This window comes from Papio anubis, chromosome 7 (assembly GCF_008728515.1).
Source record: "Papio anubis isolate 15944 chromosome 7, Panubis1.0, whole genome shotgun sequence".
Lineage (NCBI taxonomy): Eukaryota > Metazoa > Chordata > Mammalia > Primates > Cercopithecidae > Papio > Papio anubis.
Window position 1 is genome coordinate 7,217,168 of NC_044982.1, and position 26,130 is coordinate 7,243,297.

The 26,130-nt window shown below is 51.6% G+C and overlaps 1 long non-coding RNA gene across 1 annotated transcript; it reads right to left on the bottom strand.

The window, feature by feature from the left end:
• Nucleotides 1–378: 378 nt before the first annotated feature.
• On the bottom strand, nucleotides 379–1,292 carry LOC103886489. Its single transcript, XR_650113.3, has 2 exons — nucleotides 1,049–1,292; nucleotides 379–633 (listed from the first exon to the last, which is right to left on the bottom strand). It is a non-coding gene; the product is annotated as an uncharacterized LOC103886489 (long non-coding RNA).
• Nucleotides 1,293–26,130: the final 24,838 nt, after the last annotated feature.

Consider the following 26,130-nt stretch of genomic DNA (forward strand, 5'->3'; position numbering starts at 1 on the left):
GTATGCCTGTGTGTAGCAGGGTGACTTTGTGGGGGGCTGTGTGTCCACATTAGGAGTTAGGAGCAAGAAACTGTAACCTAGGGCTCACATTAGCTCATTAAATGAATGTATCTGTGGTGCCTGCAACAGCCTTCAAGGTCTTGTGTGGGTCATCTTGGGACCCAGTGAGGAAGCAGGGGCTGCCCCTGTTCCCCAGGTCTCAGTCTGGTAGGGATTTAGGATAAGGGCCATTGGTTCCCTTTTGGCTTAACTCATCTCCACCACCACCACGACCACCACCATGACCACCACCACCACCATGACCACCACCACCACCACCACCACTACCACCAGCAGGAACCTCATGTTTCTGGGGAAGAAGAAGTCTACTAAACACAATAACATTTAAGGAGAATATTTGATTTGCTCTCTGGGATTTTTAAGCTAAGATACATATAATTAGTGGGTGCTGCTGTGGATGATGTGGCCAGGCTGATGAAAGTTGGAAGCATGTATTTGCGAGGCTGGAACATGGTTGAAATGGAATCCATTCAGTCCCTTGGAATATGGAGTGGCGTCCTGGCCCCACTGTCACCTTCATGATGGTCTTCGTGCTGCCACCTGACCATGAGGCCTCTGTGCAGAACCGGCTTTCTAGGGCGGGAAGAGGTGGGAGGAGGGGGTGACTGGCCTGTGACTTGTGGTGGGGGTTGCAGGTTGAAAGAATAAGAATGAAGAGTGGCATGAGGAGATAGATGTGGCAGGAACGTAATCATCGTCTTTTTCCTTTGTGTAGCGAGCTGTCCAGATCCAAGTGCTCATTCTGTTAGTCTCCAGGGAGGTCTTCTGTTGTTTTTGGGAACAAGTGCTTCCTGGATCTTCTGCCCTTGCCTCTGCCCTGGCCTGGCAGAGCCCCTTCCTTCACTGTCTTCTAGAATGCTCTGGTCCCTCCCTCTCCACTTTGAGCCTACTCTACTGTCTGCACCTACAACTCAACTGAGTTTCTCCTGTGTATCGGGTCTGGGCCTGGCCAACTCTGAGCCCCACCCTGGCTGCCCCCTGCATCCACCTTATTCACAAGCCTTGGTCTTCTTGGCTTCCCCATCCAGTTCTCATCTGAGATCTCGTGGGAACACTCCCCCAGCTTGTGAAATGGTTGGTGATCCCTCACCAGCCTTCCTGGAACCCCATCAGTGTTGCCCAGGACATTGCGTAGAGCCCCATCACATTCCGTAGGACAATAGCCAAGGTTATGAAACCCTGACAAAATTCCACAGTATTCTACGAAGTCTTGTTTTGCATCATCCCCCTAGAGGACAGTCTTCATGAGTTAAAAGAATACAATGGTTAGGGGAAAGGGAGGGATGGGGGAGATTTGTTAAAGGATACAAAATCACAGCTAGTTAGGAGGAACAAGTTCTAGCATCCTAGAGCAATGGGGGATGACTACAGTTAACCATAATACTTTGGCCAGGTGTGGCGGCTCACGCCTGTAGTCCCAGCACTTTGGGAGGCTGAGGTAGGCAGATCTCTTAAGCTTAGGAGTTTGAGACCAGCCTGGGCAACATGTTGAAACCCCATTTCTACAAAAATATAAAGATTAGCCAGGCATGGTGGCACATGCCTGTAGCCTCACCTACTCAGGAGGCTGAGGTGGGAGGATCTCTTGAGCTCAGGAGGTTGAGGCTGCAGTGAGCCATGATTATGCCACTGCACACCAGCCTGGGTGATAGAGTGAGACCTTGTCTCAAACAAAACAAAACAACACAACACAAAAACCCAGTAATACATTGTGTAGTTTCAAATAGCTAGAAGGAGGATATTGAACGTTACCAACACAAGGAAATGATAAACGCTTGAGGTGATGGCTGTGTTAATTATCCTGATGTGATCACTCCACATCATATGCATCAGAACATCCCTATGTACCCCACGAGTATGTACAATTGTTATTTGTCAATTAAATAAATTAAATTTAATTTAAACATAAACATTGAAAATACCATGATTAAAGAGGGTGCTGGAGTTAAAATGGACAGATGGCTTAGGATCCACTTCTTTCCACCTACCTAAAATGATTTACAATTCAAGCGGGCCAAGATGGACACATACATGAGCTACAGCCAGAATGAGTAAGACAGATGCCTCCTCTGGGAACATTTATTCATCACATGGCACTTAGAGTCAAATAAAACACAAATGCAAAGGCTTAGTGGGCAATCCTAAATACTACGACACAGCAAACCCTCTCCTATCTTCCCCCACTACCACTGTGGAGTCTGAGAAAGGGAGCTGGAAGCATCAGCGCCTCACCATGGCCACTCTGCGATCAGAGCACCTGGGACTCCAGCACCAGCCCTACCAGCCTTCCACAGCATTTGAGGCTCAGGTGAGAGCCTATCTGGTTCATGGAAATGACAACACACGAGCTTCAAGGAGTCTTCGGGATCATCCGGTGGTCCAGCCTCCCATAGGAACAAGGAGACGCCGAGGCCAGAGAAAAGTGACTCCTCTATGATCACAAGACTGGAGTCTGCATCTCTTGATTCTCTATCCAATTAACTGAAAGCGCAATTTTAAGAAAAGCCCACCTGTGCCTGTGCTTAGCGTCTGACAGTTGGTAAAGCATTATGCTCAGATCCTAAGGTAATTCTGTGAGGTAATCAGGGTGGGGACTTTCCTTTTCATTTTGCTGATGAGGAAACAGAGGCATGGAGAGAAGATCCGGCTCCTTGGAGATGGAGCCTGAGGTTCAGATGCACAGCCATCCCGGATGCCTTCTTCCTCGTCCTTCCCGTTTGGCTCATGCCCATCCCTGCTGACTTCTCTGCAGAGAGGATGACACTCAGAGCTGGATGGCACTTTAAGATCAGATAGTCCAGAGGCTTTATGTCACAGATGGGGGCACAGACTCGAAGGGATAATCATTGACCTGGCCAAGATTCCTCAGGTTTCTAGGGTCCAGTCCTTGGGTGCCAGTCACTCTTCCTTCCATCAGCCTGCATGTTCAGCTCCATCTCTGTTCCCTCAGAACAGACACGGAGGACTTCGGGACACTTGGTTTGGCACTTTTTTTCCCAGGACAAATTGATTTGCCCATCAATCATGGGAGCACCTGGTTCCACCTCCTCATGCCTTCTGCTCTGGTGGCCGCATTTGCTTTTCTGCCATTTTCCTCGTTTGCTGAATTAGGAGGGGGGCTCCAGGGGTTGGAGCAAGGCTCTTGGCGTGACAGTCATCAGGATATCCTTGATGGGCCCTGCTTCCTTGGGGACTGGCTTATCTGTCTTTGGGAAGAACGATCTCCCACCATCTTCCTGGTCGAATGGCTGCAGGAGTTCATTTCCCACATTTGTAGCTCTGAGATGCTCTCATTATTATCTCCCTCTTGGGCTCCTAATGATCAATTCCATTGCTCTGCCACCTTGGCCAAGTCCTTCCCTCTCTGGCCTCAGTCTTCATCTGTGTGTGTGTGTGTGTGCGCGTGCACGTGTGTGCACACGTGTGACCTTTAAGTGCCCATCCGGGTTTTGTGGTTTAGGGCATGGGATGTTTTCACATCTAGGATGAGTGTCATGCTGGTGTGAAGGATTCACATCTGCAAATGGGTCCTAGTTTGCCCCATCATGCCCTTCGGTGAGGATTCCCCAGAAAACAAGGAACTCAGACCCTAGGAACATTCATACCAAGTTCAGTACTTCCTTAGACAGCTGATGCTTTCTCTTCCAGCAGCTCAGGATACAAAATGGACACACATCTCTTTTAGTAGTTAAACTAATCAGCTTCAGGGCCCCTCATCTCTGGGCACAATCCAAGAACTCCGGGTGCAGATGGAGCCTAGGCACTGGCCCCCATGTTCCCACTAAATGTCACTCAGGCACTCCCCCTTGAAGCTGGAGGTCTTCAAAACGGTTACTAGAGAAGGACGGTCCCACAGCAGGATGCGCTGCGAACCAGCTTTTTAGATTATCCTTTGTGTGTGTGTGTGGTAGGGTGGTTAAATCGGACTATTCCAGAAACAAGCCCAGCCTTGAGAAACCTATCAAGATTAACCTGGCAAGATCTCTTGCTCTACGATACTTTTCCCGCTAGGAAGTCCCTGGAATCTTCTCCTGCCAGCTGATCTTAGATGGCCATCTCAGCACCTTGATTTTCAGCTCTCACTTTAACTATCAAAAGAAGAAATCGATCTCCTAGTTTTCCTTGCAGCTAAGTAAATAACTTCTGTCCAAGGAAGTATAAGCAGAAGTGTCCTGTGGAACTTCCAGGAAGTCATCTCTGAAAAGGAGGAGCTTGGCCTTCTTTGATCCTTCCTCTCTCCTGCTACCTGGACCATGGATGTGATGGCTGGAACTCTAGCAGCCACCTTAGATCATGAGGGTCACTCCTCGGTGATGGTGCAGCAAGCTAGAAAGAGCCCAGGTTCCTGAAGGCCTCTTGTATCAGTCCTGTATTTCATACTTCTGGATCTCTTCAATGTGAAAAAGAAATAAGTTTCTCTTGTATTTGACTCACTGTTATTTTGGGTTTTCAGTCACATGTGGTTGAACATGATTCTAACTGACACACCAGGCAAGCTTGATTTCTAAACAGAGAGGAAGTCTGAGGGTATTTGCAGACCTCGTATGTTCCTGTCCCTGTGGCAGCCATGGAGCCCGTCTTCTGTAAGGGGACACACAGATCCTTGTGTACCTTGCTTAAGAACAAGAGACAATAGTTACAATCTGTTAATCCCATCTGTTTTCCATAAGAAGGAAAAAGAGTTATATGGTGGTGACAGAAATGCTAGGCTAGATAGAGGGGTTTTCCAAGTCCCCATGACAGGGACATTGGGGACTAAGTGTACACAAAGAGGAGACACTCGTGGAACCTACTTCTAAGGGATTTATTATCTACTGCTGACAGAGTTTGTAATTTTCAAAGCCCATTCTCATTCATTATAACCACATTAACTCCTGCCTCTCTTTCTCTTACCAAGTACTTCCGATGACAACATTGTTATCCTAATTTTACAGATGGTAAATTTGAGGCTCGGGAGGTGGTAGGCTTGTCCAGGTAGTAAATAGTTCAGCAGGTCTGCCCAGCTCTATTTTGTTTTGCTTTATCTTAGTGGAGAAAGAATAGTCTAGCAACCAAATATCTAAGATTTTCCAGAAAAATTCCAAGCTCATCAAGTTGGTTTTTTCCCCTCCCAAAGCACACTTGTTATGGACAGATCCCACACACTAAGTTTTAATTTGGAAATATATTGGTCATAGGAAAAAAAACCTTTAAAAGTCATTATCCTACAAAGTAGCTGGTGTTTCAGAGAAGGATGGAGAAAGTTCTGGGTTCAGAGGAAGGAGCAAGTCAGAGGGCTTCTTGGAGGAGGTGATCTTTGATCAAGTATCGAAATAACACTGAACTGAGATGGAGTAATGCTCTCTGGAGACAGTAGGTGATGAGAGGAGATGATGGTGAGAAGATCATCGTGGAAGGTAGGAACATTCTGGGAAGAGGAAACAGCACATGAAGTACAAAGACAAGGGGCTCAGGTATATATATCTAAAAACCACACGCACACACATGCATGCACATACATGCACACACACATGCATGCACGCATGTGCTTGCACACACACATGCATGCATGCACGCACCCTGCCCCCACACAAGGCAAGTATATGTCAGCCTAATCCAAATTTAAATAAAAAACCCCAAGATTTTCAATGTTACTAACAGATTAAGTAGATTCCAACCACAAGGCAAAAAAGGTCTGGTGAATGAAATAAAAGTCTAATCTACCATGTGGGTATAATACTTAACCTCAGACTTTGTAAGGCAAAACTGTTAGAAATATTTGGAGTAAGTGATAGAAATTCCTTGTAGGGAGAGCTTGGACACATCGGTTTTTTTTTGAGATGGAGTTTCACTCTTGTTGCCCAGACTGGAGTATAGTGGTGCGATCTCAGCTCACCACAACCTCCGCCTCCCGGGTTCGAGATTCTCCTGCCTCAGCCTCCCGAGTAGTGGGGACTACAGGCCTGCACCACCACGCCCAGCTAATTTTGTAATTCTTTTAGTAGAGATGGGGTTTCTCGATGTTGGTCAGGCTCGTCTTCAACTCCTGACTTCAGGTGATCCGTCCACCTCAGCCTCCCAAAGTGCTGGGATTATAGGCATGAGCCACCGTGCTCAGCCGACACATCATTTTTAAGCAATGAGAAATCAACTGATAAAAAAATAAGGTAATGGAGATTTTATGGTGTAATCAATAACGTGTCTTCTTTTGAATACACAAGTAAATAATGCACCTCATTTTCACCTTATTTTGAAGCATCCATGGGACACTGACCAGAACCGAGGATACACTTGTCATGAACATCCTATTGTGTTCCAAAAAACTTATATTGCACAGATCACATTTTCTGATCAAAATAAAATTAAACCATAATAACTAATTTTTTTAAAAAAGCCTTCTTAACTACTGAAACACAGAGGAACAAAATACAATCTACAGAATATTTGGAAAGTAATGAAAATAAAATAAGGATAAAGCCATTACTCAAGACAGAGTCATAGTATTAAATGCGTTGTTTACCAAAGAGAAAGCTAAAACGTGTATGATTTAGGCTGGTCGCGGTGGCCCACGCCTGCAATCCCAGAACTTTGGGAGGCTGAGGCGGGCAGATCACCTGAGGTCAGGAGTTCCAGACCAGCCTGCCAACATGGCGAAACTCCGTCTCTCCTAAAAATACAAAAATTAGCCGGGTGTGGTGGTGGGTGCCTGTAGTCCTCAACTCGGGAGGTTGAGGCAGGAGAATCGCTTGAACATAGGAGGTGGAGGTTGCAGTGAGCCGAGATCGTGCTGCTGCACTCCAGTCTGGCAACAGAGCAAGATGCTGTCTCAAAAACAACAACAACAACAACAACAACAACAAACTTGAGAAGATACAAAAAACTGTAATAATTATATAACTCACTAAAATTTTCATGAAAATGTTTTCAAAAGAAGGTTGCAGACCAGATAGTTTGTTTCTTCTTGTCTCCTCTGACTCTCAAGTAGTTTTAAATATAGGTTTTTTAGAATATTCAAGGAACAGAGTGTGTGTGTGTGTATATATATGTATGTGTGTGTATGTGTGTGTATATATATATAAATATAAATATAAATAACTCTTCCACAGCGTAGAAAAGATCAATGACCCAGGGCCAGACGCGGTGGCTCACGCCTATAATCCCAGCACTTTGGGAGGCCGAGGCGGGCAGATCACAAGGTCAGGAGATCGAGACCATCCTGGCTAACACAGTGAAACCCTGTCTCTACTGAAAATACAAAAAAATTAGCTGGGCGTGGTGGCGGGCACCTGTAGTCCCAGCTACACGGGAGGCTGAGGCAGGAGAATTGCTTGAACCTGGGAGGCGGAGCTTGTAGTGAGCCCGATGGCGCCGCTGCACTCCAGCCTGGGCAACAGAGACAGACTGTCAAAAAAAAAAAAAAAAAAAAAAAAAAAGGAAAGATCAACGACCCAAATAATCTTGCAAAGTTAAAATAAGCTCATCACCAAAAAATCTACCAAAGCTAACCCTTGAATATAATGATGGACCCATCTCACCTATGAACATAGATATAAAATTTCTAAATAAAACACTTACCAGTCAAATTCAATAGCATGTTAATTATTCATCAAAGTCCAGTAACCTTTGTCTCAGGAATGTAAGATCGGTTTAATGTTAAAGAAAATCTATTAGTATAAGAAATCACATCCATAAATTACATAAGAAAAAACATACTTGATTATCTCAAAGATGCCTAAAGGCATTTAATCAAAATGAACATTTATTCTAAGTCTCAAATGATATCATTTAACATCAGATACTTTTTCCTAAGCGCTGGCCGCTGTGCTAAGTACTTGACACGGTTTATGTTATTAAATATTCACAGCAATTACTTGAGAGGCGTCCACTCTCCTACAAGTGATCGATCCCTCTATCTGCATACTAAGTCCTGTCTCTCGCCCTTGCTAGGGACCTTATATTCCATCAAGGCCTCCCTTCCTACATGTTTGTCTTCTTCTCCCCACAACATCTGGCTCCTTCCCACTCATATTCTTATTTATCTATTTATTTATTTAGACAAGGTCTCGCTCTGTTGCCCAGGCTGGAGCGCAGTGGCACAATCACAGCTCACGGCAGCCGCGACCTCCTGGGTCAGGAGATCCTCCCACTTCAGCCTCCCATGGAACACAGGGATGCACCACCAGGCCCAGCTAATTTTTAAATTTTAATTCTTTGTAGAGACAGGGTTTCACTATGTTGCCCAGGCTGGTCTCCAACTCCAGGGCTCAAGCAATCCTTCCTTCTCTGCCTCTCAAAGTGCTGAGATTACAGGTGTGAGCTACCGTGCCCGGCCTCTCATTAATATTGTAATAAACATAAGAACTTTCTGAAAACTCTCCGTTGACCCCATATGATACTCCTATGAGCCCCCATCCTTTTCCACACAGCTCAACGTGAAAGTCTTTACTTTCACGCCAGTGATACTTCCTCCAGAATCACTGGCGACCTGCTTGCTGCACAGCTGACTTGCTATTATCGTTGGCATCACGCACACAATGGCACACTCGGGGGCTGCAGCCCTACCCTGGGAAGGTGAATAACAAAGGAACATGTGTGCGTACTGGGAAGGCTGAGCTTTGCTTACAAAGATGCTCCCCAAATGTAGTGGCTTAATGAAGACGCAGAGTGGCATTATCTGCGTTGGTCCTGAGTGAGCCGTTGAGCTTAGCGGGCAGTTCTGCTCCTGCTGGTGACTCAGGGATTCAGGATCTTCCTTTCATCATGTCTGTTATTAACGACAGCAGTAATCCCTCCTGTACAGATGGTGTTTTTTTATTTTAAAAAGCATGGACATTTTACAAAGGCCAGGGACCCCCATGAGCTATTTATTATTATCCCGCATATGTAGAGAACAAGATTGGAGCCCAGACATGGTCAGCAAGCAGACCAGCCTCACACAGCCAGAAAGAGGGAGAACTGGGAGCTGGGACTGGAACACAGGTCCTCTGGCTCCAGGTCCCACCGCTATCCCCTAAATCACACCGCTTCTGATGGGCAGGTTGCCTTTCATAGGTTTACAAGCCTGCCTTCCTGTAACCCCTGGTCGGTGGAACCCGCCAGCAGGTGCTTTCCTTAGATTGGAGGTTCAGAAAGTCTCCTTGGTTTCTGGAACTCTCTTCCCTCTCCCTGGAGCTTTTCCAGTGGGCTCAGCAGCCCCCTCTGATAGGTATTCAGGATCCTGCCAAGAACCTTTCAAATGTTCCATGGGAAAAGGCCAGACCCGTTCACTGGGCTCCACGCTGGCCAGATACCGCCCTCTTACATGCTGCATAGAAATAAAACACGGAGGTGACAAGCAGCTTGGAGAAGTTGAAATGTCAGCGCGACACTCTGAAGTCTCCTCCGAGCATGTAACTCGGAGACGGGAAAGGTTGCCCAGAAAGCAAACTGTTAGATAGGAACTGAGGGAGGTTCCTCGTCTGGGTTCTCAGAGCCAGGAGCTCCAGGAGAGGCGGCTTTGATGCCAGGAGCCCACCCCGACTCTCAGGCAAGTGTCAGCGAGTGCTGAGCGGCTGGCTCCCCCACCCCCGGGGCTCTAGCCTTGCCAAGCCACTTGTGGCTCCTGGAAGCTCTCACCCCTCACCTCCAGCATCCCCTTCCTGAATGGCCTCCTGCCCTGCTGTCCGCTCAGCACTGCCAGGAGCTCACTAGGGACAGAGACTGCACCTTGCAAACCCGAAGGACCTAGCTGGGGTTCTGGCACAGAGGAGCTCAATCAATATTCGTCCAATGAACAAATGCCGCTTCCTGGAGCTCATTGTTCTGGGTGAACCAGAGGCCAAGCCTTCATGTCCTTCCTACGCCAGCTGGTAGCCCGAAGAAAAGGCCACAGGGGTAAGGACAGCGGGCTGCTGCTTCGCTGGGCCTGGATTTCCTCATCTGTACAAAGGTGGGGATGGGTGACCTCAAGGGTATCTCTCGGGACCAACTCTGTGCCCAAATGTGGAGCCACCTGAATTGTCCCTTCTCCTCGCAGGTGTTGTCATAGAAAGCCTCGCCCTGGCCCTGGTCTCCTCTTGGATTTGACTTTTCCTAACTTACCAGCCTTGACTTTGGCTGTTTCTCTATGTCCACAACCCTCTTCTCCTTCTAGACCTTAGAAGAGGCCCTGCAAGTGAGGAGCCCCAGAGCTCAAGTTCTGCTGGCCTCGCAGAAAACTCACCCGGTGAGTAGCGTCCATGCGTGCGTGTCTGTGTGCTGGCATGTGTGGGCGTGTGTGAGCATGTGTGTGTGTGTGCTGGCATGTGCGGGCATGTGTGTGTGCTTGTGTGTGTGTGTGTGCTGGCATGTGTGGGCATGTGTGTGTGTGTGTGTGTGTTGGCATGTGTGGGCGTGTGTGTGTGTGCTGGCATGTGTGGGCATGTGTGTGTGTGTGTGCTGGCATGTGTGTGTGCTTGTGTGTGTGTGTGTGCTGGCATGTGCAGGCATGTGTGTGTGCTTGTGTGTGTGTGTGCTTGTGTGTGTGTGTGTGCTGGCATGTGTGAGCATGTGTGTTTGTGTGTGTGTGCTGGCATGTGTGAGCATGTGTGTTTGTGTATGCTGGCATGTGTGGGCATGTGTGTGTGCTTGTGTGTGTCTGTGCAGGTCCCACTCTGGGCTTTTTCAGAAGCAAAAGGAGATATACCGGCAGGCAGGTGAAGGCCTTGGTAACCAGACATCCTGCTGTCATCGCTGTTCACCTTTCCTTTTAATCCATTTTTAAAGTATTGATCGTCATGTCTGAAAATGCTGGAACGGCAGTCCCGGATCTCTGAGCCAAAGAGCTGTGTGAACTGTGAAAACTGTCTACCCCGTGTGGGAGGCAGAGATGGTTTCCTATTTTAATCCTCTCTAAGACTCCAAAGGTTAGCGGTTTATGTAGATCAAACTGCAGGGTCGCACATGAGTCCTCTGCAGATGTTCATGGGGGGCCGACTCGGGGAGACTCCTTTTCCAAGTGGCCTGGTGACCCCTTGAACAGATGTTCCCAACTTGGCGTCTCCTCCTGCATGAGAACCTCAGAGCTGCGAGGAAACTTAAAAAGTCCCAATTCACAACATAGTGAAACCCCATCTCTACAAAAAATCCAAAAACTTAGCTGGGCATGGTGGCGTATGCCTGTAGCCCCAGCACTCAGGAGGCTGAGGTGGGAGGATTGCTTGAACCTGGGAAGTCAAGGCTGCAGTGAGCTGTGACTGTGCCACTGCACTCCAGCCTGGATGACAGAGTGAGACCCTGTCTCAAAAAAAAAAGGAAAAAAAAAAAGAAAGGCCCAGTTCAGTGAGTGTGGGTGGCATGTCCATGGTCACATGGGAACAGAAATGTAAACCCAGGTGTGTCCAGCCCCAAAGAAGGAGGAGAACAAGACGAGGGTGTGAGAGGGGACGGTGGCAGGCACAGAGGCACAGGGCGTGGAGGCCAGGTGAGGAGATGGGGTTTCCTGCACGCATGGGAGCCACGGCTGGTTTTCGCGCAGGACAGAAGCAAGCTCTTTGGCATATTTTAGGGAATTCATCTGACTTCCACGTCCAGAGTAGAGCTCTGGTGCAGGAGGGTGAGACAGAGGCCGGGCCCTGGGGCCCTGGGGGAGCCACAGCAGCGGGGTATGTTGAAGAACGCTTGAACCGAGAGCTGGGCTTCTGTGGGTGGGGAAGGGTGGGAAGAGCATTTCTGGCAGAAGAAACTGTGCACAAAGGCCTGGGGGGAGCCTGGCCGCGCGTGGGGGTTGTGCGTGGCGTGACGGGAAGGTCCCCGCCAGCAATGGAGGCGGTGGAAGCTGGGAGGCCAGGCAGGCCCAGTGCGGAGAGCCTCAAATGCCGTGGGGCTCCTGGCCTCGCTCCTGAGGGCCTCTGTCCTTTCCAGGCTGGGGTATGTGCCCTAACGGATGTGCACGGGACGGACACCCCATGTCAGTGGAGGGGGCGGATTGCTCAGGGCAGGGAGAAGCACAGCCGGGGCGAAAGTGGGGAACAGGGGAGTCTGCTCTCTCCAGGTGGCTCTGTTCAGTGGGGACCAAGGCCATGATGACATGGTGGGACAGGAGCCGGTGAAACGCCTAGTGTGTGTGGTGAGCTGGGGAACTGTGCGGATAGGCGGCCGAAGGGTAGGCCTTTATACAAGCTTGTTCCCCATCACTGCTCCCACCCTCCTGCACTGTCTCTGGCCACGTGAGTGGGACCAGGGTGACCAGCTGGAGGGGCTCTCACTCTTCCCTCCAAAGTCTGTGGCAGGGCAGGGACCTGCAGCACCCAGCACCCCAAGGTCCAGGGGACAAGCCCAAGCACTGACTTCTCCTGAGCATGGCGATGGGTGACCCTTTCCCTGGGGCTCGCTTGGACACCCGCTGGATTTCAGACTCAGGATGTGGTGACAGTGTCCACATCCCAGCTCTCCCCTGCCAGGGGTGACAGTGTGATGGCACCCATGCAGGTGGCACGCACACTCCTCTGCCCTCTCTCTGTCTGACTCAGGTGGCCCTCAGCATGGTCCACCTGTCTGAGAACCATCAGTACACATGTCCTTGTCCTATTTGTCCCCCAAGGAAGTCACCTCTGCAGGTTCAGTCCTGGGCACGCCCCCGACCTGGCTCCTTTCCTTACCTCTTCTTCGAGGAAGACTCCATTTCGTAGATGGGAAAACCGAGTCTCACAGAGTTGTGTTTAAACAGCACAGCCAGTGAAAGGCAGAGCTGGGGGGCACACACCTCCTGGCAGTATAGGAGAACTTGTCATTTAGGAATTTGGGCTCTGGAGTCAGGCCACCTGGGCTCACGTCCCACAGCCAGCCCCAGCAAACCACCCAGCCATGTCCCTTCTTCTCGTGTCAAAGTAGAGGGCAGTGCTAGTGACTGCTGAGCAGGGGCAGGTGAGCAGACACGGAAGCGTGAGAGGATGTCTGTCTGCTATGTACAAAATGCTCAGCACGAGTGGCCATCAGCCTCACCTGACTCCTACCTCAAAGGCAAGATGTTGGCTTATCTCATTGTACACGTTCAACTAGCACTCGTTCCCACCAAATTTCCACCCAAATCTCTACTCACTTGCTAAGGCTGCTGTATTAGTCCATTCTCACGCTGCTATGAAGAAATACCTGAGACTGTGTAATTTATAAAGCAAAGATGTTTTCTTTTTTTTTTTCTTTCCTTTTTTTTTTGAGATGGAGTCTCTCTCTGTTGCCCAGGCTGGAGTGCAGTGGCTTGATTGATCTCAGCTCACTGCAACCTCTACCTCCTGGGTTCAAGTGATTTTCCTGCCTCAGCTTCCCAAACAGCTGGGATTACAGGTGTGCACCACCATGCCCAGCTAATTTTTGTGTTTTTAGTAGAGACGGGGTTTCGCCACGTTAGCCAGGCTGGTCTCGAACTCCTGACCTCAGGTGATCTGCCCACCTTGGCCTCCCAAAGTGCTAAAATTAGAGGCATGACCCACCGCGCCCGGCCAAGGAAAGAGGTTTAATTGACTCACAGTTCTGTCTGGCTGGGAAGCCCCAGGAAACTTACAATCATGGCGGAAGGGGAAGGGAAAGCAAGGCACCTTCTTCACAGGGCCAGGGAAAAAGTGCCAAGCAAAGGGAGAAGAGCCCTTTATAAAACCATCAGATCTTGTGAGAATCCACTCACTATCACGAGAATAGCATAAGGAAAACCCCTGTGTGATTCAGTCACCTCCCGCTGGGTCCCTCCCATGACATATGGGGATTATGGGAACTACAATTCAAGATGAGATTTGGGTGGGGACACGGCCAAACCATATCAGCTGCCATCGCAAAGCAGCGCACACTGGGCAGTGTAATAATAGATGGTTGTTGTCCTGCAGTTCTGGAGGCTGGGGCTCTGAGATAGAGGGTTCGGCAGGGCTGGCTCTGTCCTGCTCTGTCCGAGGCCAGTCTCCTGGCTTCTGGTGATCTGTGACTTCGGTCGGCTGGTAGAGGCATCATTCTGATTTCTGCCTTTATCGTCGTGTAGGGCTCTCCCAGGAGGCTGTCTGTGTCCAGACCCGGCCTTTCATAAGGACACAACAGTGTCTGATCAGGACCCACCTCATAACCTCTTTTTTTTTTTTTTTTCTGAGACAGAGTCTTGCTCTGTTGCCCAGTCTGGAGTGGGCACTAACCAGTAACCCCACTAACCTTTGGAGTTAATGGCATGATCTCAGCTCACTGCAACCTCTGCCTCCTGGGTTCAAGCAATTCTTCTGCCTCAACTTCCCGAGTAGCTGGGATTACAGGCACCCACCACCACACTGGCTAATTTTTGTATTTTTAGTACAGACAGGGTTTCACCATGTTGGCCAGGCTGGTCTTGAACTCCTGACCTCTTGATGCACCCGCCTCGGCCTCCCAAAGTGCTGAGATTACAGGCGTGAACCACCGTACCAGGCGACCTCATCTTAACCTGATCATCTCCAAGGACCCTATTGTGTCTCTGCCCATGAACACTGATGGTCTGGGTGGAGAATGAGACACAACAGAGGCAGGTGCAAGATGGGGCAGTGTGTGCCCTGAGATGGGAGGTGCGGAGGCCCCAGGACAGGAGGGTTCTGGGCTGCAGTGGCCTGTCACACAGTTGGTGCTCCCTGCCTTTTTGTTGGTAGATGAGTGAATGAGAAGAGATCAGAAAATCTAGGGCTGTCCTGCTTGGCGCTGAGAAACATGGAAGCTGCTTAAAGACACAGGAAAGAATTTCTCTCCCCCAGGCTCCAGAGCCTTGGGTGTTGAAAGATCAAATTCCTGGAATTCATCTCCTCTGTCTACTCGGGCTGTCCCTTCGTCAAGCACAGGGACTGGGGAGAGACTGGCAACATGTTAGAGCCTGGCGGAGGGGCTGAGCTGGCCTCAAGTGCAGCCTGGATTCCAGACGCTGCCAAAACCGGCTTGATGTATGTTTGGTCTCAGTGTAGAATCTTTCCATCATCCAACTGTCCTTGTCTCGAAACTGGAGGGGGAGTCCCTTTGAAATTGATGTCTGGCTTTCTACAGCCACGGAATTAATAGTTACTAGTGTGCCGAGTCACCATCCTGCAGAGGTAAAGCCTTCCCCATGGCCCAAAGCGGGGACATGCAGCCTTGCCGGCCGTGCAGACTTTGCTGTTGCTTTTTCCCTCCTCCCTGCATGGGCTGCTCCATTTCACACCCTGTGGAAGCTGAAACTGGCATCTTGGAGGTTTTGTGGGGCAGGGGTCCCGTGATGGGGCCACATGGAATTCTTCAGTGGGTTCAGTGGCTAGAACAGGACTGTCTCCCCGTGTAATCCTGGCAAATCACGTTCCCTTCCTCTCTGAGCCTCAGTTTTCCTATGTACTGAGTTTCAGGCTTAGGTGATGTCTTAGATTTGAAGCCTGGGGCTTGGATGAATTTTATTGCTATTGTGCAGGTGTGAAGACCTTATGGATCACTTGGTCACAACCTGTCATTTGGGGAAAGCTTGGCACTGAGATGATGTTGAGTCTCACAGCAGGAGGAGCAGTGGATCATGTGCTCATTCTCTTGCTCATTCTCTCACGTCCAGCAAAGTCCCCTCTGTCCTGTACAGCACAGTCAGGAGACAGCGGCTGGTCAGGCAGTCCTGTCTCCACCTCTTCCTTCCTCTGGCCCTCATTCTCTGATGGCCCCTCGAAGCACAGCACAAATAAAATGGCAACACTTGAACTCCAGCCAATGTCAAGTTCAACTGGCTCCTTTTTGGCATTAACCAGAGAGGCCTGCTCAATGTCTAACCTTGGAAGACCAAATCACTCTTCTAACATAATGTCCGCTCAGCTGGCATCCCTGAAAGTCAGACTTTGTGAGCATCTCAAGTGTGTGGATGATTTTGTTCTAGGCTCCATCAAGAGCAAATCTTTGCTGTTTGTTGAGCAAATGGATGCATATTTATTCTGGAGAAGACTGGCTGTTAGCTGAGCCTCTCCATTCTGCTAATCTTGACACTGGCCAGATCATCTGCTCTATCCATAAGCAGAATCACTGGGTTTTGGGTGGAGGACTAAACTTCAGATGGACAAGCAGGGTCCTTGCAATGAGAAAACCGGCCTGAAAGTGAAGCAGATTGCTCAGGTCACACAATAACCTGATGTAGCAGACGAGGTCCTGCCTCTCAGTCCAGGACACCTGCCCCTTACGATCGTCTATCACAGGTGATCAAGCGTGTCTGCTGGGGTTCGAGGTTTGTAGGCCCCCTAAACAGAAGCCTCTTGCCCACTGGGTGGCCACAAAACCAGCACATCCACTGAGGGCTCTTCAGGCCCATGGCCCAAGATGTCTGCCCTTCAGGAACCTTGGAGGCCACACAGATGCCATGGGAGGGGTAACCTGGAGTGGCTCAGGTCACTTGTTGGAAAACCAGGGCCACAAGCATCATGCGATGGGCATGGATAGATCGTGCTCCAGCAACGTGGTCTCATTCAAAGCTGAGCACCAAGGGAACAAGGCACTTCGGTCCAGGCAGAGGAGAGAGGAGAGGGGACAGAGAGGAGAAAGAGGGCCCTGCCAAAGGTGGGAGGCTGCCCAGGGGCCTGGCACACACAGTAGGACCACTGGGGGGAGACTCATGCAGACAGTAGGGCAGGGCAGACAGGCTGGCCCCATTCCTAGTCTCTGTCCATCCCTCTGAATCTGAAGGAAGCAAGGGAATCGGAAGGAAACAGAATGGCAGGAAAACAGGATGAAGCCATGAGTGAGGCAGACGCACGGAACGCATGCAATGATCACATGGGATAGGCACTTGAGCCTTGCTCATCATTTACCTGAATTCAAATGTAACCAGGAGTTCTTTTATTTTTATTTGCTAAATCTGGAAACTCACAAAGGAGGTGGGGTGATGGCATTGCCAGCATCCTCAGTCTACCAACGACACCAGCAACCTTCCCGGCAGCATCTTATGCTCCCCTTGACGTGGGCCAAAGTGCAGGCCGGCAAAAGCCAGTATCCTGGGCCAGGTAAGCGGACGTTTGGATGCCGGGCTCTCACTTGGGCCCCTGGTGGCTGTGATGGTTGATTTTACTGTGTTAACTTGACTGGGCCATGGGGTGCCCAGATATGTGGTCAGACATTACCCTGGCTATGTCGGCGAGGGTATTTCTGGACGAGACTAACACCTGAGTTGGTGGATTAAGTAAAGCAACTGCTCCTGCCCAGTGCAGGTGGGCCTCATCCAATCCGTTGAGGGTCTGAATAGAACAAAAGGCTATTGGAGACCCTCCCCCAGGTAAGAGAGAATTCTCCTAGCCTGGTGGCCTTTGAGCTGGTACATTGGCATTCTGCTGCCTTCAGACTTGAATGGAAGCATCAGCTCTTCCTGGGTTTCCAGGCTGCAGACTCACCCATCTCCAAAACTGTGACAGTCAATTCCTTTATATATTAACCTATGTGCTATAGATCTACATATCCTACTGGTCCTGTTTCTCTGAAGAACCCTAACACGGTAGCTATGGTGAGAGGCACTCCGACACCTCCTTCAGCTGCAGCTGTGTTCCCTGTGGCCGGCACCACAAGCCCAGTGTGTTGGGCACAGGTGGCCTCACTCCAGGCAGTGGCGGCACAGGGTGGACCTGACATGGGCCACCCACGAAGTTCGTCACGTGCCTGCCTGGTGACGGATGGGCTTCTGGAGCCCTGATTTCTCAGGAGGCAAAAATGCCTTTTGTTTCTTTTAAAACTTGTTGGGATGGCACAAATCTGCTTTTCCAAAGTGAGGAAATGCCATATTCCAGGATGGGAGACAGGGAGGAGGCATGAGCCACGCTCGCTGTCCACACCATTCCATTTTGGTTTTTAATTCTTAGGAGGACTTCAGGAACCCAGGATCTGATCACTACGGCCCTTGGTTTATGCCGTATGCTCACGACTGGTCCAGTGTGTTTCTTCTTATGTGCGTATGTGTATAATAAACCCTGTGAGCCCACCACCAACACGAGAACCACAGCATCGTCCATCACTTGCTTCTACTGAGGGCGTGTGCTCTCCCTCACCCAGGTGACCACACTCCTGAATCCTGCATTTAAACTAAAAGGACAACTATATAGTTTTTCATATGTAGGTATTTGAAAAGGTATGATGTTTAGTTTTACTGTTTTTTAAATTTCATTTTTCATTTCTCTTTTCATCGTTCCTGGAACCATGTTGAGTCAGGCTTGCTGTGACTCCAGCAAGATGGGTGAGCAGAGGATCTGCACAGTGAGTGGCGAGCTGGGGTCTGAACCCCAGCCTGTGCAGCTCTGCGGCTGCGCTCCCTTAGCTCTGGGCAGCTGGTGCCCTGATCAGCTCCAGTGGGCAGGCTGGGTCTGCCTCGCCCAACACAGAATCACCAGGGGCTGGTGCATGGAAGGTGCCTATTTGTTGAGTGAAATCGTTTCATGATGTCTACACATATCAGAATATCACATTGTACTCTATTAATAGATGCAGTTATTGTCAATTAAAAATAAAAATTAAAAAAGATTATTTGTTGAGTAAACAAGCATTCTGCCTTGCAAGCCTATAGTGGAAAAAAGGCATTATAGTGCCACAGACAGCTGAAAGGTGGCTGGAGTGTCTTCACAAAAGACACCATCGAATTTCCCAATTAACCTTTTTTTTGATAAGGGAAACTCAAACATGTTCCTCATTTCACAAAATCAGGGGGTACAAACAGCATCATGACTCTGGCCACAAGGCAGTATTTCGGTGTTTCAGTGTCACCTCCTCCGGCAGAAAGCAAAGACCGCCTCAAGCAGGATCCGAGAGGTTTCCGATGCCACCGGTCTCCACTCCGGCCCTGGCCGCTCCAGAGGCCCCTCCGACCCTGCCTGCCTCCCATGGTTGCCAGAGCCTGGGTTCCCAATGTCGCTGGACCCCGGAGGTCCACTGTTGCCCCCAGTCTCCTACAGAGGTGTGGGGAAGGCTTGGCCAGGCTTGATCCCTTGGCCTGGTTTGGTCCCTCTTGGGTGCCGCCATGAGTCCCTGGACTAAGGGTGAGAGGCACCCACCATCCTGTGCCCAGACTCACGTGTCCAGGACCTGCTTCCCTGGGCAAAGGACTCTGTACCTTGGTGTTTCCTTAGAGTAAGCTCCTTTCCAGGAGGCTTCCCTGTCCCTCAGACAAATAGAGCCCAGGCAGCCTGGCCCCCAGTCTTCCAGACAGATAACAACAATAATACCAACAACAGTAATTAGCTAACATTTAGTCTCTGTGCCAAGCATTTTATGCACATGATTTCTTTTAATCCCCATTAGAATCCCCATGTGACAGATGATAGCACTGAGGCCCAGAGAGGTTAAGTAACTTTTGCTGGGTCACACAGCGAATTCATAGGGAGCTGTACTCAAATTAAGGTCTGGCCAAGCCTGTGTTCTTAGTCACAATATCTGGAAATGTGTTAGTGCTGGGATGGGTGTGGGGTACAGTGGAGGTGAACAAATTGGGACCCCCATTCGTAGCCAGTGTCTCCCCAGGCGGGGCCACTGGGTTATCAGGAGGGAAGGGCTGGGCACATGTGTCCTTTGGGCTTCTGCACCTGCACTGGGTTGGGTAGTGTCCCCATTCCGCAGATGAGGACACAGAATCCCATGTTCCGCGGTGACGTCACAGGGAGGCCAAGCTCAAACCTCAGTGTCCCGATCTGTGGTCTCTGCTCTTCACTCCCACAGGGCTGGAAACCAGCCTTGGCCAAGACGATTTTCCAAATGACACATCGTCAACCTTGGTAGGGAGGAATGTGTCCAGACGTTCTTTTTTGGGCTAGGGCAGCCAGGCAGAGCCCTGGGTATGTCCCGCCTGGGGTCAGGAGGGGATGGATCAGGCTAGGACATGACTCACAGAGGCCAGCGTCCAGCACCATCCACAGGGACAGGGCCTGAGTCGGAGCTGCAGCAGGCAGGAGCTTTGAGGGGCATCAGCATTGCATAAGCCCCTGGAAGAGGAGGTCAGGAGCCAATCGGGGGGCGGGGAGGGCTGGGGACACCGGCCAGACAGAGGCAGGTCTGACCTTGTCTCAGGCCAGCCAGCCTCTTCCCAGACTTCTTCCAAACCCTCTCCTCTCCCCCAGGGAACCGGAGGCAGGGAACAGGGCTGACTGGGAGGGAGAACTGCGGTGGGGAGGGGAGTCCGCTTCACAGAGTCCCCAGGAAGCTCCCCCGCAGGATCCGGACTTCTTGGAGTAAGAAGATGCTTCCTGGAGCCTTGGAAGGAACAGAGAACCACGGAGTCCTGGGGTCGCTGTCGAGCCCAAAGTTTGCTTCTCAGGCAAATGCCGGGGCGGGAGGAGAGAGCGAAACACGTGGAAGATCAGCGTCCTCCATGTTGCCGGGAGATGCATCTTGGGAGACAGAGGCTCCCCCACGCAGCCTGGCCGTCCCTCCTCTCCTTCCGGTTTCATCCGGTGCTTTCCACGGACAGTGATGGGGGCTCTGCGGCCTGGCTCTGGGTGGCTTTGGTGAGGGGCACCGGGGTCACATTGGCCTCTGCTTTTGGGGGGTCACAGCAAGCAGGGAGAGACAGAAACAGGCAGTGATAGGGTATGATGTGGCCAGAGAGCGAGGCATTGACTCTGCCTGGGAGATCAAGGAGAGCTTCTGGGAGGAAGTGGCAGTTGAAATAAAGTGCAATTAGGTCAGAGTAGAAGAGGCGACAAAGGTGTGTTTTCCTCCATGTGTTTGGAATGAAACTGAAGCTCAGAAATGTTAGATGGGTTTTGCCCAAGAGCTTACAGTTAGTAACAGACGGGTGAGGACAGGATGTGAGCCCAGGCCATCAGACCGCAGTCAGGTTCTCTGTCCAGAAGCATAGAGCCACTTTGATTCCTGAAGAGGCTTCAGTAACCAGGCCAGGGTGACAAAAGGGTTTGCCGGGGAAGAAGTGTGATTTGCTCATCCTGGGGCCTGAACTGGGGAGGGTGTCTTGGGACAGAGAGGAAGGGAATGTCCTTGCTCTCAGGGGCTGGGCCAGAGAGTGGGGAAGACAGAGAACCCGCAGACACATCCTGCAACAGGGCCTGAAACCCTTCAGACTCTTCTTCCCCGGGGCTCTTGGTGTGCCTGCGGGCGAGGGGGGTGTGTGCATGAGTGTGAGTACGTGTGTGTGAGTACATGTGTGAGTTTGCATGTTAGTGTGAGCACATGTACATGGGTGTGTGTGAGTGCACGTGTGCATGGGTGTGTGGGTGTGAGTACATGTGTGTGGGTGCATGGGTGTGTGGGTGTGTGTGGGTGTGCGTGGGTGCGTGGGTGTGTGCGTGTGAGTGCATGTGCGTGGGTGCATAGGTGTGTGGGTGTGGGTGCATGTGCGTGGGTGCGTGGGTGTGGGTGTGAGTGCATGTGCGTGGGTGTGTGGGTGTGAGTGCATGTGCGTGGGTGCGTGGGTGTGGGTGTGAGTGCATGTGTGTGGGTGCGTGGGTGTGAGTGGGAGTGTCCGTGTGCATGTGTGTCCACCCTAAACCTTGGGTGGGCGAACAATGTGTGAAGGCAGGTCTTGCTGAGCACGGTCGGTGGCGCCGGGTGTGTGTTTGAGCGAGGATCTGAGCCTGCTGGTGCTGCACAGGAGCCAGCTGTGGGCCCAGGAACCTGCTGATCGCCGAGGGTGGGTGAGGACGGCATGGGCACATGCGTGATTTGGTGGCAGTGCCACATGGCTGTGACATCCACACCCAGGCTGGCTGAGAAGATCAATGGAACACCTAAGGAGGTGGCCTGGGACCTTGGCGTCCTGGGGAACAAGGGAGGCCTACTCTGGGCTGGCTGGGGTCTCAGAGCCCTGCACTTTGAACATGAGCAGGACCATGACCTCCTGTTGAACCCCGGTTGGGCGGAGCAGGTGCAGCAGCCCTGCGGGGAAGGTGTGCCTGGGCGGGGTGCCCGGGTCCTTGGAAAGACCTGCCCATTGGCCATCTGGCGTATCTGGTCAGCGTGAGCTCACCCTCCCCCACTGGACCCCTCCTGGGGCTCTGATAGCGTGAGGGGTCAGGGCCCTGACTGTTGAAGGCCGTCAGGGGAGGAAGTGGACACAGAGGCCACACGGGTGGGCGGAGGTGCGAACTCGGCCGACGCTCAGTGCAGGGGCGTTTTCTCACCTGTGGTCGGTCAGTCAGGCAGCTGCCCAGGCGCTGACTCCCATGGGCCACCTCTCCTCGGCCTCCCAGCCCCAAGGTCTGAGGGGGGGTGCGCCTTCTCCCCACCCCCGCCCCGCCCCCAGTCACTGCCTGCGTGCAGGGCTCTGCAGGCAACGCCCCGCAGCTGCCCCTGGCTCTCTGACCCTGGCATCCCTGTGCCCCAAGAAGCCTCCTGACTTCCCTGGGACTGATCCTTCCTAACCCATCTGCCACCTCAGTCCATTCAGCTCGGCCGATGGGGCGAGTACTCCTTGTGGCCCTCCCAGAAGGCTCCACTCCCACCCAGGTGCCCGGGCGCTGCCCACCACTCGGCACAGAGCGACCCTGGTGCAACATGCAGCGGGGCAGGAGGACCAGGGTTCAGCGGCTAGAGTGGCGCCCCCTGGTGGCAAGAGCAGGAAGACTTTGCAGTGCCCTCGGCCACACCCACATTGAGTTAGGTGCTTTCTGCATGGGTTTTAAAATGGGCAGGGAGGGGAATTTCCCTGAATACCAATGCTGTGGGTTCACTGAGACTCCACGTTGTCACACCATGCTGCAGGGAACCCTTAAAATTTGGGTTTCCACAGGATGTAATTCATCTGTATGTTTTGACCTTTTATTTAAAAATCACAAGTCAAACATTAAGTAAAGTAGAATACCTGTATTCATTTGCTCAGAAAACACTTCTCAAGACTTCCCTCCTATGCCAGGCTTTGTCTAGAAGGTAGCAGGGAAAATACGGCAGCGTCTGTGCCCTCAGAGGCCCACGGCCCGAGTGGGTAGATGGATATTCCCAGCCTTTCGATCCTCCGTGCAAGACAGGGATAAGGGGGTATTATGATTCTCATTTTTTTTTTTTTTTTGAGGTGGGGTCTTGCTCTGTTGCCCAGGCTGGAGTGCAGTGGTGAGATCTCAGCTCACTGCAATCTCCACCTCCTGGGTTCAAGCAATTCTCCTGCTTCAGCCTCCTGAGTAACTGGGATTACAGGTGCCCGCCACCACACCAGCTAATTTTTGTATTTTTAGTAGAGACGGGGTTTACCCACCTCGGCCTCCCAAAGTGCTGGGATTACAAGCATGAGCCACCCTGCCTAGTCTATGATCCCCATCTTACAGATGAGGAAACTGAGGTTCAGAGACACGCAGAGCCACCTCATCATGGTGGTTCTACCAATTCGGATCCTGCCTTGAACAGAATCCCACACAAGAAGGGAGTATAACATAGGGACTTTTTGCAGAGGTGGGAGCAGGGTTAAAGCTGCCACACCCAGGGGCCAGCTGCAGTGGGAAGCTGTCAGACCCTCAGCCTGAAGGCAGTGAGAGTCCAGGGAGACCCAGAGGGGGCCAGACACAGGCTGGAGTCACAGGAAAGGCCACTGTCAGGATCTTGGTGCTGACCCAAAGAGGGAGCAGGGGAGAAATACCCAGACCTCGCTCTCTGCCCATCTCCAGTCTGGGCTTCCTGTCTCTGGGCACGACAGGAGCCAGAGGGCTGAGCCCCCCGAGTGGTACAGGCCATGAGTGAGGTCCGCCCCTGGGCCTTAGGCAGGACAGGGAAGGGCAGAGAATGAACTGTGGAGTGAGGAGGTTGTGGCACACAGAGAATCCCCGCAGGTGACTTTGGGCCCTGGCTGCCAGTTCCAGGGTGCCAAGAGAAACCTCACTCCATATCTGCAACATTCGCACATATTTCAGGAAGACCCTGGGGAGAGGCAGCCAGGCCTGCAGGGCTCCAAGGTGAGCACAAAGATGAGGTGTGCTTGGCCCTTGGCTGGGAGTGGCCTGTGGGAAGCCAGGCCTTGGCCTTGTCAAGAATGCGCTGATGGATTTCAGAGCACAGCAGGGGCAGGTAGCCATGGGTCGAATAAGCCCCTTGAGGTCAGGGGCCCGCCAGGTGCATTCTCACTGTATCCCCGAGAGACACATCTTACAGGCCCATAGCAAGGAGCGAATGAATGATCACAGCAGCCACCATTTAGCGCGCATCTCCTGTGTGCCACAGCTGTTTGGGCTGCAGCTGAGTTATTCACAGAGGTGCACAGAGCACCGTCCTGTGGCATGTGAAACCTTGTGGTGCAGTGACATTTTAAGCTACAAAGAGTAACCCCTGACAGCCTGCATTGCGTTGGACTGTCACCTGCCCGGGAGGTGACAGCTCCTCTCCTGCACCTGGACAGAGGCTGCCTTGGCCTAGAAGAGAACACACTTTGCAGGAAACATCCAGGGTCCCGTCACTCAGCAACTGCCAGCTCAGGGCCTCCTGGCCAGGAAGCCAGCTTCCCTGCCTCTCCATCCCTGGCTCAGTTCCCATCGTGTGGCCAGCACAGCTGTCGTTTCAGAGGCCACTGGTGGACTCTGGATGATCATTTACAGATTGGGAGGACGTGATAAGGCTCTCATGCCCTGTATGGGTCATTAAGAAATGGCACCACAGGGGCCAGGTTTCCCTGCCAGCTCCCCCTCACTGTCTCTTTCTGCCTTTTATTGTCCACTGTTATCTTTCCCCCTCCACACGCCCCACCCTTGTGCAGGTCCCCAAGACCATAACCTTCTTCAAACTGCTGCTGGATTTTCCTGACCTTCTGCCCCAGGCCCGGAAGGTAACTTTATCAGCAGGGCTGGTGAGGGCTTGGCTGGGGCCCCAACCCTGTATGGCCAGAGAGGGGGAAATTCTGCCACAGAGACCCATGGCTGCCCAGTGATGTGGAGGAAAGGGATTGGAAGGCTAATCAGATCCAGACTCATCCCATCCTTGTCAACCTCAAACGCATTTCCCCCTGTCCACAGGCCAGTGCCTCAGGAGGTGGGCATGGGGCTGGATCGGCTCCATTCCTCCTGATCTGTTCTTCTTCTGTACAGTGACAGTTGCTGTGATCAGAGAGTGAGGCAGTTGATGGGCACAGACACCTCTTGAGTCACCTGGGACCATTTAAGGATTCCTGGGTCTTTGCACCTTAAAATGGGTTCAGGTCCTGGTTCTGTTTAAACCTTCTCATGCTGGTGACAAGAATAGTTGCCTATGAATGTGGACAGCCCTCCTCAGTTTGAGAGCAAGTAGGATGCACTGGAAACTTCACAGGTCTTGTGATCAAATGAATCAGGCTTCAACCAGAATCCACCCTTCCCTTGCATGGGGATGGAGCCTCAGTGTCCTCATCTGCCAAATGGAGCCACAATCCCTACCTCACAGCCACCATGAGTGGGATCAGTACCTGTTTGCTGAAGGGGCTCTCCACATGCAGCCAGGTGGAGAGAGGAAAGCTTTGGAATCATGGAGATTTGGGTTCAGATCTCGGTGTCTCCATTGGGCCAGTCCACTCCTCTCTGGTTTGCTCTTTAAATGAGGACAGTGACACCCACTTCTCACATGTTGGGGGAATTAAAGAAAGGTATGTTCTTGCTGGTGGCAAATGATCAGCAAATGGCAGTGGCTGGCAATGACACTGAAAGGAGACATTAGCATCCCCATTTCACAGGTGAGGAAACTGAGGCTCCAGGAGGGCAATCAGGTGAATGGTGGAGCAGGATCAGTCTTGGCCCTGGGCCTGTCTGACGCCCCAGACCATGCACTCCACTACCCCTCTGGGCCCCTTTTCCTCCTTGGCTGACCCACGCAGAAGTGGTTGCTCCTGGAGCAGGCCTGGCCTTAGCCACAGACCAGGGGTGAGTATGGCTGGAGTGTATCTGCCCTCTTTCCCCGAACCCAGGGGTCCTACCCCCCACCACCACCAAGGGAGGGGTGCTGATGGCATTGTGGTGGGTGGACCTTGGGCATGAGTTACCGCCCTTCTGACCAGCGTTGTGGGCTTAGGGGTATTGGAAGGCCTGACAGGGGTGAAGGGGTGAACTAGCTCCCTCCAGCCTTGGTTCATTTGAGTCACTCTTCTCTGGTGCCCAACCCATGTTTGTTTTGTCTTTCTGGGTTTCAGCCCTTTGGCCAGCAGAGGTTAAAGATTACTGAGGCGGCTGACAATAAAAGTGCCCGGCGCACTGGCCTTTGACCACCCATTAGAAG